An 11,453-nucleotide genomic window follows, 5' to 3' on the forward strand; every position below is an offset into this window, starting at 1 on the left:
GACCTCAGCTTTGTATCCTCATCTTAAACATGTTTACTCAGAAGTAAGTCTCCCACTGAGTTCAGGACTTAATTGCATGCTATATATTTAATGGTTATTTGCTTCAGTCAACATCACTTTGACCTGCTTTCCTACTGATTGCTAAAGAGAGTTCTATACAGAAGCATAAAGACCAGTTTATATAATATGAATCCCTTTTCCCCTTAGTTTTTAAAAATGGTTAAGGAACATTACATTTTAGAAGGTTTTGGGAAAGTCCCCTCCCCTAAATTATTATAATATACCAAGGAATATGAATTCATTGAGTCTTTCTCTTTTAGGTCATATCTGGTACATATCAAAGACATCTGAAACTGCTGCTTAAATTTAAGGAAGATTTTTTCACCCTCTTTTTGCATGGGAAATCGATGGGGCTAACTCCATAGGAAATAATATAATTGTGAACATTATTTTAATCCCTCCTTCAATGCATTAGTTTAAGTCATACTGTTCTATACCAAAACCAACCACATTACAGTATAGGAGGATATTTATGGTGCATGATGTTCCAGAATTCACTCAAGCTATGGGGGGGGGATTCATATAAAAATGTTTTGGGTGTACACTGCCAAGAGTCATGGGCTGGTGTTTTATTTTGATGCAATAGAGAGCCTCCATTTAAAAAAACAACTTTTGCGTTGTTTTTCTTCTTCGTTATCAGATGAGGTCTCTGCAAAAGCACTCGGCATGTCTGCAGCCCCTTTTCACCTCTGATTTACTAAGGAAAACATTTCATGCTTGTAGGAGCCCACTTAAAAGACTCAGTCCTCCAGCCTCTTCGCCGGCAGCGTCCGAAGGTGTAGCGCCACCAAACAGCGCCCACAGGCGCACCTCATGACCAAACTATACCTCTCTACTCAGAAGTAAGTTCCATTGTTCTCAATGGGGCTCGCTCCCAGGTGTATTAGGACTGCAGCCTTTCAACCGAGCACGTTTTCATCCCTCTTAACCTGATAAGACAACTTTATTTCTCTCCCACACGAAACCACAAACAGTAGTTTACTTTCCCAGCGCCTCTACCTTCTCATAATAATTTGCTTCAAACCCAAATTATATCTAGTTTTTTTACTTCAGCTAATTTACTGCGCGACTAACATTTTTATAGACTGGGTTAAGAGGCGATCTCTAACTCTTGCCATTGAAACACTTCTAGCAATAAAGTATTCGCTTATTTAATTCATTAAAACTACGCTTCTTTTCCTTTGGTCGCCTTTCTTTGCCTTAAAGTTTCGCGCACAAACTCAAACAGCAGCGGCACATTAATAAACTTTATTGTTACAATGAATTAATTCCTGGCACAGTATTGTACTGCTTAGGTACTGCAACTTATTGAGTACCAAGAATGTAACTTGGTCAACTCCGAAATGTGAAATTTTCCGTGTCCCGTCCCACTCCACGCACTCGTATATTCTGGCTGAGAGATCACTTTTATCCCAAACGAAAGTTTTCTTGACAGTGGCTGTAGTTTTTCCAACGTCCAGTAGACGGCATAAACGTTCAAGCCTTCAAATACCAGGCGACCGAGCAGGTTTTGTTTTAAATAATTAAGCAAGCTGAGTTTTTTTATTCAGCGAGTGTTTCGGTTGCTTTTGTTTTTGTATGAAGCAAGTAGTATATTCACATAAATTACGATGGTCATATTTTTTGTAAAAAGAGGCAGACTCTAAATCAGGTGACAAAACCTACCCATATTCATAACTCGAATTAAATATAAGCAAATTATCCCACAGCCCTTACCCCAAACCTGCTGAAGAGCATCGTATAAAGGACTGATTTATAGATCTTTAGTATTACAACTATAGTATGTACACCTGAAATTCTTTTGAGGCGTTTTCTGTAGTTTGGGAGAACTAAACTCCTGTATCTGAAATTTAAATCATAACAACAAGCTCAATGTTCAAATGATTTTCCACTGCACGCCAACAAGTTACAGCAGCTCTTTCCGAACTACAACCCTGAAGTGACTGGGAAGAGTTTGTGTGTGTTTTAGATGCATAAACCAGGCAAACTTATGTCTAGACCTCACCTCCACTTTCTTGTGATGTGCAACTCCGCAACTTCACACGTTTAAGTTTCTGAAAGGCTTCCATTTTGACTTCACGCCACGCTCCTTGCTCACGTAGGAGTTTTTCGTGACAAAAGTCGAGGGTAGTAACTCATTTCCCAGTTAATTTTAGTTTTTAACAAATTTATAGCGGTGTTTAGAAAGTTTTAAGGCAACCGTAAATTTTATTAGGAATATTTTATTAAGCCCTCCATTTAATTAATAAAAGACCTCTATAACTCTGAAAATGTCAGAGCTGGTAATTATGTTAAACAGTCTAGCTGCTTTTCTCTCCCTCTGCCTCTCCCTCTCCCCCGCCCACCCCGCGCCTAAAGAGATTCAGGCATTTTAAAGACTTGAAAAGAAAAAGCCACTATGCAAAGTCCTGCTTTCTCCTCCTCCTCCTCCTCTTCCTCCTTCTTCTTCACCTCTTTCTTTTTTTTCTTTTCTGCAGAATGCGTTTTAGGCCTCTCATTCTCCATCCAGACTGTTTACTGAATACAGTGACTTGGCTATTTTGTCTTTGCCTGTACCGGTAGTACAACCTGACCTCTGGTTGACTCCTGAACTGGACCAGGCGCCCTTTGTTTTCAGAAGTCAGAATCCAGTAAACAAATCTTCTCCAACTCCAAGCGCCCCAGTCCATGGCTCGCACATGGCCACTTGATTCATCTTCACTTAATCCCCCCCTCAGTTAACCTCCTTTTATTATCACCTTCTCAGGTTTTGCCCTTTAATGGATCTTTAAATAGTTTTCTTTTTCGCTCGCTCACAGACATTCATTAAGCGTTTGACTTCTTTTTGCTTTTTGGTAAGGTCACTCCGATCACTTCAAACTCTTATCTGCAGCATTCCTTCATTATCTCTGCCACATTTAAAATCTGTTTTCTTTTGTTTGTTTTTCCTTATATCATGCCCTAAAACCTAAATACTGATGGATGGGGGGTGGCCAGGGAGGTAAAACACACTTGTGCTGCTGGTGTTACTATAATGGCATCAGGCTAGTGTGTAACAACAGCCTGTAAAGTTTGTTTGTTTTGGTGAATATTTAGTAATGTATGATGTCATGGATCGTCATATTAAAACTAGAGACTTTTACTCGGAAAGTTGGGAGGCAGGAACTTTCTGTTTAAGGTCGTAGGCGCAAGAGACTGGTAGTTTACACTAGTGTAATCCGTCGGAAATAAATGTGTCTACTTCAGAATAAATGGTTAATAATTTACGCCCTATCTGGGGTACACGTCTCATTCTTTTTCTTAAACTTGACATTTTAGGCAGTGTTACTTGAGAGCGAGCCCCACTGAACTCCTCAGGATTTACGTTCGAGTAAACACGCATGAAATCGGGCTGCCCAAAGTTCTGTTAAAAGTATGTGCCCTGTTTTTAGAAATTACTATAGAAAAGTCTACCCTGACCCTGAAACATCTTGGTGTGATTCGCCATTGAAACTTTTGAGAACTTTGCTTCTCGTTCATATGCGAGGCCTGCAGAGGTGTAGAGAGCCAGAATATAACCTCTGAGGAACTGAAACCAAATGGGCCGAACAGTCATCATGGAACACTCACAGAAGCTGTGCTCGAAACACAAGCGCAGCACGTCTTTCTAAAAGCAGTAGTGTCTTGGAAAGAAAACAATAAAAGTTGTAGCCAGTTTTCTGGGGGTTTTTAGGTTTTTTTTAAAGCTCGCTGCTCCCTTTTCGTCCCCTTTGCAGAGTTTTCTAAAAGAGTAAAGAGGCGACCGCAGCGAGACTGTATATTTCAGAGTCCTAGCACCGATAGGAAGTCAGTAATACAGTGAATTCAGATCCCAGGTTTTGGGTTGAATCGGGTCAGTGCTGGGGAGCGGGCGGGCGGCGGTTATAGTTGCATTTCCTAAAAAGGCCATCTAGTTGTGAAGTGTGGGCCGTTGTAGTCAAAAGCGCAAAACCCAGGGCTGCCTCGGACAGTTTATGGAGATAGTGAGGAACTGTGCGTTTACTTTTTCCTTTTAATAGATGATTAATTGCCGCCCGCTTAGTCTTTTTATGACCGGTATATTGCAACTCGATACGGCCACGGTGCAATTTCTCACAGCAAGTTCCCGCTGTAATAACTGTTTGCTAATTGTTAAAAAATAAAAAAAACCCTTATCCAGAAGGAGCTTTGCGCAAACAATTTGTACTACTGTAATTACACTGTAAAAGTGTTTCAGCCTCGATTGGGCTGAATTAATCTCGGAAAGGCCTGGGAATGACACTGGGTACAAGATGAATAGCTCCCTTCCTTTCCCTTTCTCCCAGACCCACCCCCTTCCAAAGAAGCATTGCTCGGCGAGGAATGCTTTCCTAAGAGAAACTTGGGAAGCCAGGGGGTCTCGCTTCTGTTATAGAGAAGCAGCACACAGGAGAGTGAGAGGTCATGGTCCAACGGGGGTTTAAAGTGGGCAAAATTGCCTTACCTGGGAAGCTTTAATTTTTCCACCAGCCCCCGCCGCTGGTGCGTAAGGCTGAGGTATCTCACCGCGAGGTGGTGAGCCCAAAAATGGTGTGTTTGTTTGGAGTTGGTGTGTTTCTGGAAGTAGTTTGAAACCTCCTAACACATCTACCAGGGGAACAATATTTGCTACCATGCAGCAGATTGCTCGTTCTCTCTCTTTCCTTTCTATGTTTTTTTCTTAAATAGAAGAATGCTTCTCCCCTCAGGTGAACCCGGTTCTTGGAAATATGAGCGTGGAGCGATTACTCCGCCACTCTTCGGCCACATCCATAAGGCTGCTTGGATACTTGGTGTGACTGCACGGCTGTTGGATTTTGCGCTTTATTCCCCCACTCGTTGGACTGATCTGATAGATGTCAGGCCTTCCTTTTCTTTCCCTTAATACTCAACTTTTTATTATCTCCATCAGCCAACAACAGGTATCTGTCTCTAAAGAACAGGGGCCAGAAAAATAACAGACCATTGTACGGGGAATTGTGGAAAAAGAGACCCCGTGTTATTGTGAATCTTCGCCTTCAACTCCCAGAAGCGTCTGTGCGCCGTCCCATTTCTGTTTGAAAAAGCAAATTTAAATCAACCCCTCCCGTCCTTTAGAAATACATGTTTTGTGGCCCAAAAAACCTTAATAGCAACACGCAGGAGGCAGAAAGCGAGGCTGTGCTGTTGGAAGCAGCAGCAAAATATTTCTGTTAACGTTTCACTTAAGAGTCTTCTTTGGCCCGAACCAAACCTTATGTGATTTATTTCTGTTGAAATATATTGGTAGAGCATGTGAGAAGAAAACCATAACATTGCCACGGTGCTAGATCAGAGAGGACAGAAATTCTTCATTCGAGGAATGAATTAGAACAACAATAACAAACTTTTTTTTTTTAAATCTGGAACACTTCGTGATACCTCTTCTGCCTATAAAAGGTACCAAACTGCAGCTTTTACTGTCACGTGTGAACAGGATGCTGCGCTCAGGAAGACGCCTGGAGATGCGATCCCCGATCCACCTCACCTCTTGCCTTTCTGGAATCACTCGGTGCAGGGGGAAGACACCAAGAAAAAACATTATACCCAGACAAAGTGTAAACCAGCTCACAAAGCCCCCTCCAAAACAGAAGAGAGAGCACTGGATCTCACATTTTACCCCTTTTTAAAGAGGCAAACCAAGAAAAACCAAGATAAAGCCTTTTTCCACCCGCCCTCTCTGTTTAATAGTAGCAGCGGTCGTATTCGCCTTTTGGATTAAATCCCAACACAGGGCAAGGCAAATGAGCAATCTTTCTGAACTTATCAACTTCGGTTCTCTGTGAAGTGGCTTTTTTGGGAGGAGGCGCTCCCCGCAGATCGAAGCTCCCTGCTGATCGATTATTTGATAATTGATTTCTCCCAAAAAACCAATCCATGCCTGGCTTTTCGAGAAAAGGTCCTGATTGGATTACAGCTGCTCCACTGCTGCCTGCGGGGGGGGAGATTCCCCCTTCTATGAGGTTTTCAAAAGGAATGGAGGGGAGTCGGTGGGGGCGGGGAAACTCTGCCTGGCGGAGATCTCGGCTCTGGGGGGGAAAGATGTAGCAGTTTGGAGACAACTCCTGGCGCAAACGCCTCGCCTCGGACGGCGGAGGTGCAATTCCAGCAAAGCAGGCTGGTTTGCTCCCCTAATAGGGCTTTCTTCTCCCTGAACTCCGCTTCCTTTTGTATTGGCTTGCGAGAGGGAGAAAGGGGGACGCGTAAAAGTCCTGCAATTCCAAGGCGCCAGGCAGTGGCTCCCTTTTACAGAGCGAAGAGTAAATAGAAATTAATCACTTATTTCTAGACAAAGGAAATGGCCACTAGCCTCGGAGGTTGCTAACAGTGTAGTGAGGGGTCGCTGCTGCATGTGCCCTAGATGTGACACGGGGGCGGGGAGTGGGCGATCTGGTGCACCAGACACAGGGCCCCCCCCCTCTATCTCGTGTGTGCGGGGTGTGTGGGTGTGTGTGAGAGAGAGATGTCTTCAGAACTGACCTCGGTCCCATTTGATGAACCTAAGCAGAACCGCAGTCACAGAAGCAGATTCACTACAAGAAAGAAAGAAAGAAAGAAAGAAAGAAAGAAAGAAAGAAAGAGGGATTGGATAGGAAAGGTGGAAAAAGCCCTAAACGTTGACGAGGCAGAGGAGAAGAAGATAGAGAAATTCCGTGCAAAAGAAAACACACACACACACAACCTTCAACGCCACGTTGGGGTGTGTTTAAAGAGAAACCACCCAACGCCAGAAAGCCCATTTTCTCTTGACTTTCGCCCCTGTTAGTGATTCAGAAGGTAGCAAAGGAGAAGCTGGAAGTGAGGGAAGGGGGTAGTCTTCCGACGAGCAGGAGGAACCGCGCTCCAAGGCAAGCCTCCAAAACATTCGTGAATCTTTTCAAACATCAGGCAAGGTCTGCCACTTGAGGCTTAAAGGGAGGTTGTTTTAATGCACGTGTTAATAATAGGTGTCCTCATTTTAACTTCTGCTGAGAAAACCTAGAGGAGGAGGCATCTTTCCAGCATGCATTTATGTTGAGCAGGACTCCAGAGAAGTCCTCCATCCTCCAGTTAACTTTTTCATTTCCACGAGAACGCTGTGCCAGGACCCCAGGAGGAAAGTACTGCGAAGGCCTAGTGGAAAATACACTGGAGACTGGACCCAAGACCAAAGAAACAAAAATAGAAAAAAACAATACCCCCCCAAACCAAACCAAACCGCAGGGAAAACTTCTTACACTTTTTTAAAAAAAGACGCGGCCTTCCCGGTCCCTTATGTTTCGCCATCTTCCTCCCCAAGTGACAAGAGTGGATCTTCTGTACGCCTTGGTTCCCACTCTCCTCGCACCCACCCCAGCACACGAAGTTGCTTTCCCCCCCTTTAAACTGCACTGCGAAGGACTGGCCTTCAAGCTGACCCTTTTCTTTTCCCTCCTGTCTATTATGCAGTACGACGATTTACCCCATTACGGTGGGATGGATGGAGTGGGGATCCCGAGCACCATGTACGGGGACCCCCATGCCGCCAGATCCATGCAGCCCGTCCACCACATGAATCACGGTCCTCCGCTTCACTCCCATCAATACCCGCACACAGCTCACACCAACGCCATGCCCCCAAGCATGGGCTCCTCCGTCAATGACGCTTTAAAGAGAGATAAAGATGCCATTTATGGGTAGGTACAGCTAGCATCAGGTTCATTAGCTTAAGACGTGCTCGTTCCCCGTTCTTCCCCTCCCTGAAGAAAGCCACCGTTTACTCGAGACCGTAGGTAAATAATCCGGGGCAGCCGAGGCTTTGCATGGGGATGACGGAGCAGGGGTGGCGGCGGGTTGATTTCAGTGCCTCTCCTTGCCAATCGGTCTCGGATGGACAAATAAACACCCTCTCAGAGAGAGATTTTGAAGGATAAATGCAAAGAGGTTGAGCCACTTTACACTATCATTCTAAACACCGCAACACACCTCGCCTAAACTCATGACTTGTTATAGGTAGAGAGGGAAAGAAGGAATGAAGATAGAGAGAAAGAAACTGTGGTGGCAGTAGACATAAAAACAGAGGGAGCTGATTGCAAGTAAAATCTTTTCAGGAATAGTTGAGAAATAATGAATATTTCCTTTGCCCCCCCTTCTACGTTAAAGTAAAACGTTTTAAAATCTAACAAACCTTTAAATAATGTTTCATTTTAAATGAGAACTTCAAGGCTGACTGCAAAGTTGCAACCCCACGTCTCTCTATAGCATTTGAAGCCTCTCCAACGTTGGAACCTTAAAAGTAGGGGTTTTTTGGGTGGGGGAGCTTGATCTGTCTCACAAATATGACTTAAAAGGAATGATCACCAATTCAGTTTCAATTCGGAGTGTGAAACACAAGGTGTAAAATAAAGGAGGACATGACGTTGCTGTGGCAAAGTGTTTAAAACGTGAGATTTCATCAATCCCACAAGGTAATTTATTATAGTGCAGTAACCAGGCAGTGAGAGAGAGAAAGACAGCGAAAGAGGGATTGGAAAGGGATAGTCTAGGCCAACTGGAGAGGAAGGGCTGGTGTCACACATTTTAGCGGTTAGAGATGGGTGACTTTTAAGGGGATGTGTCCCCCACCCTGCCCTCCACGCCTGCACCCCCACCCGTTCCAAGCCTGGTTGGCAATTTAGCTGAGCTGCGTAACTTCGCAGCCCACTCCAAATTATAAATAAAAACAGAGTCCCCACTCCACCTTAGGGTACATGGGACTCCATTCAGTCTCCCCCACAACTAAACCTACAAAAGAAGATTTTTTGCGGGGGGGGGGATGTTTCAAAATGGCAACTAGACCCGAGGTTGGTTTGAACTTTAGCTAACGTTAACAAGCTCTCTGACCAAGTTTGCTTCAAAACGGCCATCCTGGAGATCTCTATGGCTCAGGCCCTTGGGATCCAGGTCTGGAGAGTAGCAAAGTGAGCAGTGATTGGAGAAGTGGGTGTAAAAAGCCGGGGGGGGGGTACCGGTGGCTGAGGAGACCTGCTGTTGTAAACTTCATTTGGACGCTCCTCTTGAATTTGTTCTAATTGCTGTGTCCTCTTGTGTGTTGCTTTGGTGACTCTTGTATTTTTCTTTCAGACACCCCCTCTTCCCCCTCTTAGCACTGATTTTTGAGAAATGTGAATTAGCGACATGCACTCCCCGGGAACCCGGGGTGGCGGGCGGCGATGTTTGCTCCTCAGAGTCTTTCAACGAAGACATAGCAGTGTTTGCCAAACAGGTCAGAAAACAAGTCTCAATGCAAATCTCTTGCACTTTCCCTCCTGTACTGTTCCAAATGTCTGATGATGACGAGAGTAATAGCAGCAGCAGTAGCAGCAGCAGCAGTAATAGCACTAATAAAGTGACAAGGCTAGAATGCATTGGAACTGTTATCCCTTGTCACACACGCCCCCTCCCCGGAATGGATCGCAAGCCTCTGGCCTCAGGTTCCTCCCCACACTGACTTGGGTGCGAGCCTCGGAGGTTTTCTGCCCTCTGCCCGCCACCTTGCAAAGGAGCCTGCTTCAGGCTTTTGGACCAAGGCGCAGCTGACGCTCGAAAGCCTCTGCTTGGCGTGGCGAAAGTACTGCTGGCTTCAGCCCCCGAAAGTATTCCCGGTGCCTTCGCTTCGCTTCCCTAAGCGGGTGCCTTCCTAATCCAGCACTCGGGGGCTTTGCATGAAAGATTGCATAATGGACCCCACGGGTGCTGTTTTCAGGAAGAATCCTGGCGACGCGACCCCCTATCCACTCCCCCTCTTGCTTTTTTGGAAACTCTCAGGGCAGAGAAGGGAGCGAGCCCCCCTGCATGCTAACCAGGAAAAGAAAGCATATTTCCCAGGGATATTGACAGACATGAAGACGAGTTCACGTAGACATAGCCTACTCCAAAACAGAATAGAAAGCAGCATTTCATAGCTTTAAAAAAGCCCAACAGAAAGCCCCCCTCTCTTTTCTCCTTGCACGAAGGGTGGGCGACACTTTCTATTATTATTATTTCCCTTTTGGATTAAATCCTAACACAGGGCGAGGGATCACTTTCTAAACTGATCAACTTCGGTTCTCTCGTAAAGAAGCCGAAGTGGCTTTTTGGGGAGGAGGCGCTCCCGGCAGATCGAAGCTCCCTGCTGATCGATTATTTGATAATTGATTTCCCCCTCAACCAATGCACGCCCGGCTTTCGAAAAGACGATCCTGATTGGACTACAGCTCCTCCACTGCTGCCTTCTGAGATTTGGGTGAGCTCATTCTCTATCCTACGGCGGGGGAGATTCCCCCCCCCTTCTGTAGGGTTTTCGAAGCTTGGGAAGGGAATGGAGGGGAGTCGGTGGGGGCGGGGAAACCCTGCCTGGCGGAGATCTCGGCTCTGGGGGGGAAAGATGTAGCAGTTTGGAGACAACTCCTGGCGCAAACGCCTCGCCTCGGACGGCGGAGGTGCAATTCCAGCAAAGCAGGCTGGTTTGCTCCCCTAATAGGGCTTTCTTCTCCCTGAACTCCGCTTCCTTTTGTATTGGCTTGCGAGAGGGAGAAAGGGGGACGCGTAAAAGTCCTGCAATTCCAAGGCGCCAGGCAGTGGCTCCCTTTTACAGAGCGAAGAGTAAATAGAAATTAATCACTTTATTTCTAGACAAAGGAAATGGCCACTAGCCTCGGAGGTTGCTAACAGTGTAGTGAGGGGTCGCTGCTGGATTGTGCACCAGACACAGCCGTGTGTTTGTGTGTGTGTGTTTTCGTCTTCCCTCCAGAACTGACCTGGGTCCCTTTTGGTGAGCCTAAACAGATAGACGACCAGCGTCTCTTAAGTCACAAAAACAGATTCACTAACCTGCCTGGGAACTAATTCAGAGAAAAGAAATGAAAGGAAAGGGGTGGTGTGGAAGGGGGGGGCTGCAAAACGTCGGCGTTAAGCGGGAGAGGAAAGGAGGATTCGCGCACAAAAGAAAACACCCACCCAGACACACACACACACATCTCCAAGGAAGGCCGCACTGGGCTGGATGTAGAGAAACCCCCCAGCCGCGGCAACCGGAGCGAGCCCTTTCCCCCTCGTCTCTCCCCCGGTCTGAGCGAGTCGGGAGGCAGCGAAGGCGAATCTGGAAGGGAAGGGGAGCTGCTGGTGTGGTGGGAATCCTTCCGACGAGCTGGGCAGGAGGAACCGCGCGCTCCCAGGCTCCCGTCATTGTTCGCCTCCTCTCCGCCAGCGCGCTCGCCTCCCTGTGTGTGTGTGTGTGTGTGTGTTTTGTTAATGGGGAAGCCTCTGCTCGCCGCTCTTCCCTGCCGCTCTTCCTTGCCTTGCGGCTCACCCAACCCACCCCTGCGCTGCGAGCCTAGTTGATGCAGCCCGCTGCATTGTGTAAGACGCGACCTGTTATGGCCACCACTACTTCCGGGTTCCAG

Source organism: Podarcis filfolensis (genome assembly GCF_964270895.1).
Source record: "Podarcis filfolensis genome assembly, chromosome: 3".
NCBI lineage: Eukaryota > Metazoa > Chordata > Lepidosauria > Squamata > Lacertidae > Podarcis > Podarcis filfolensis.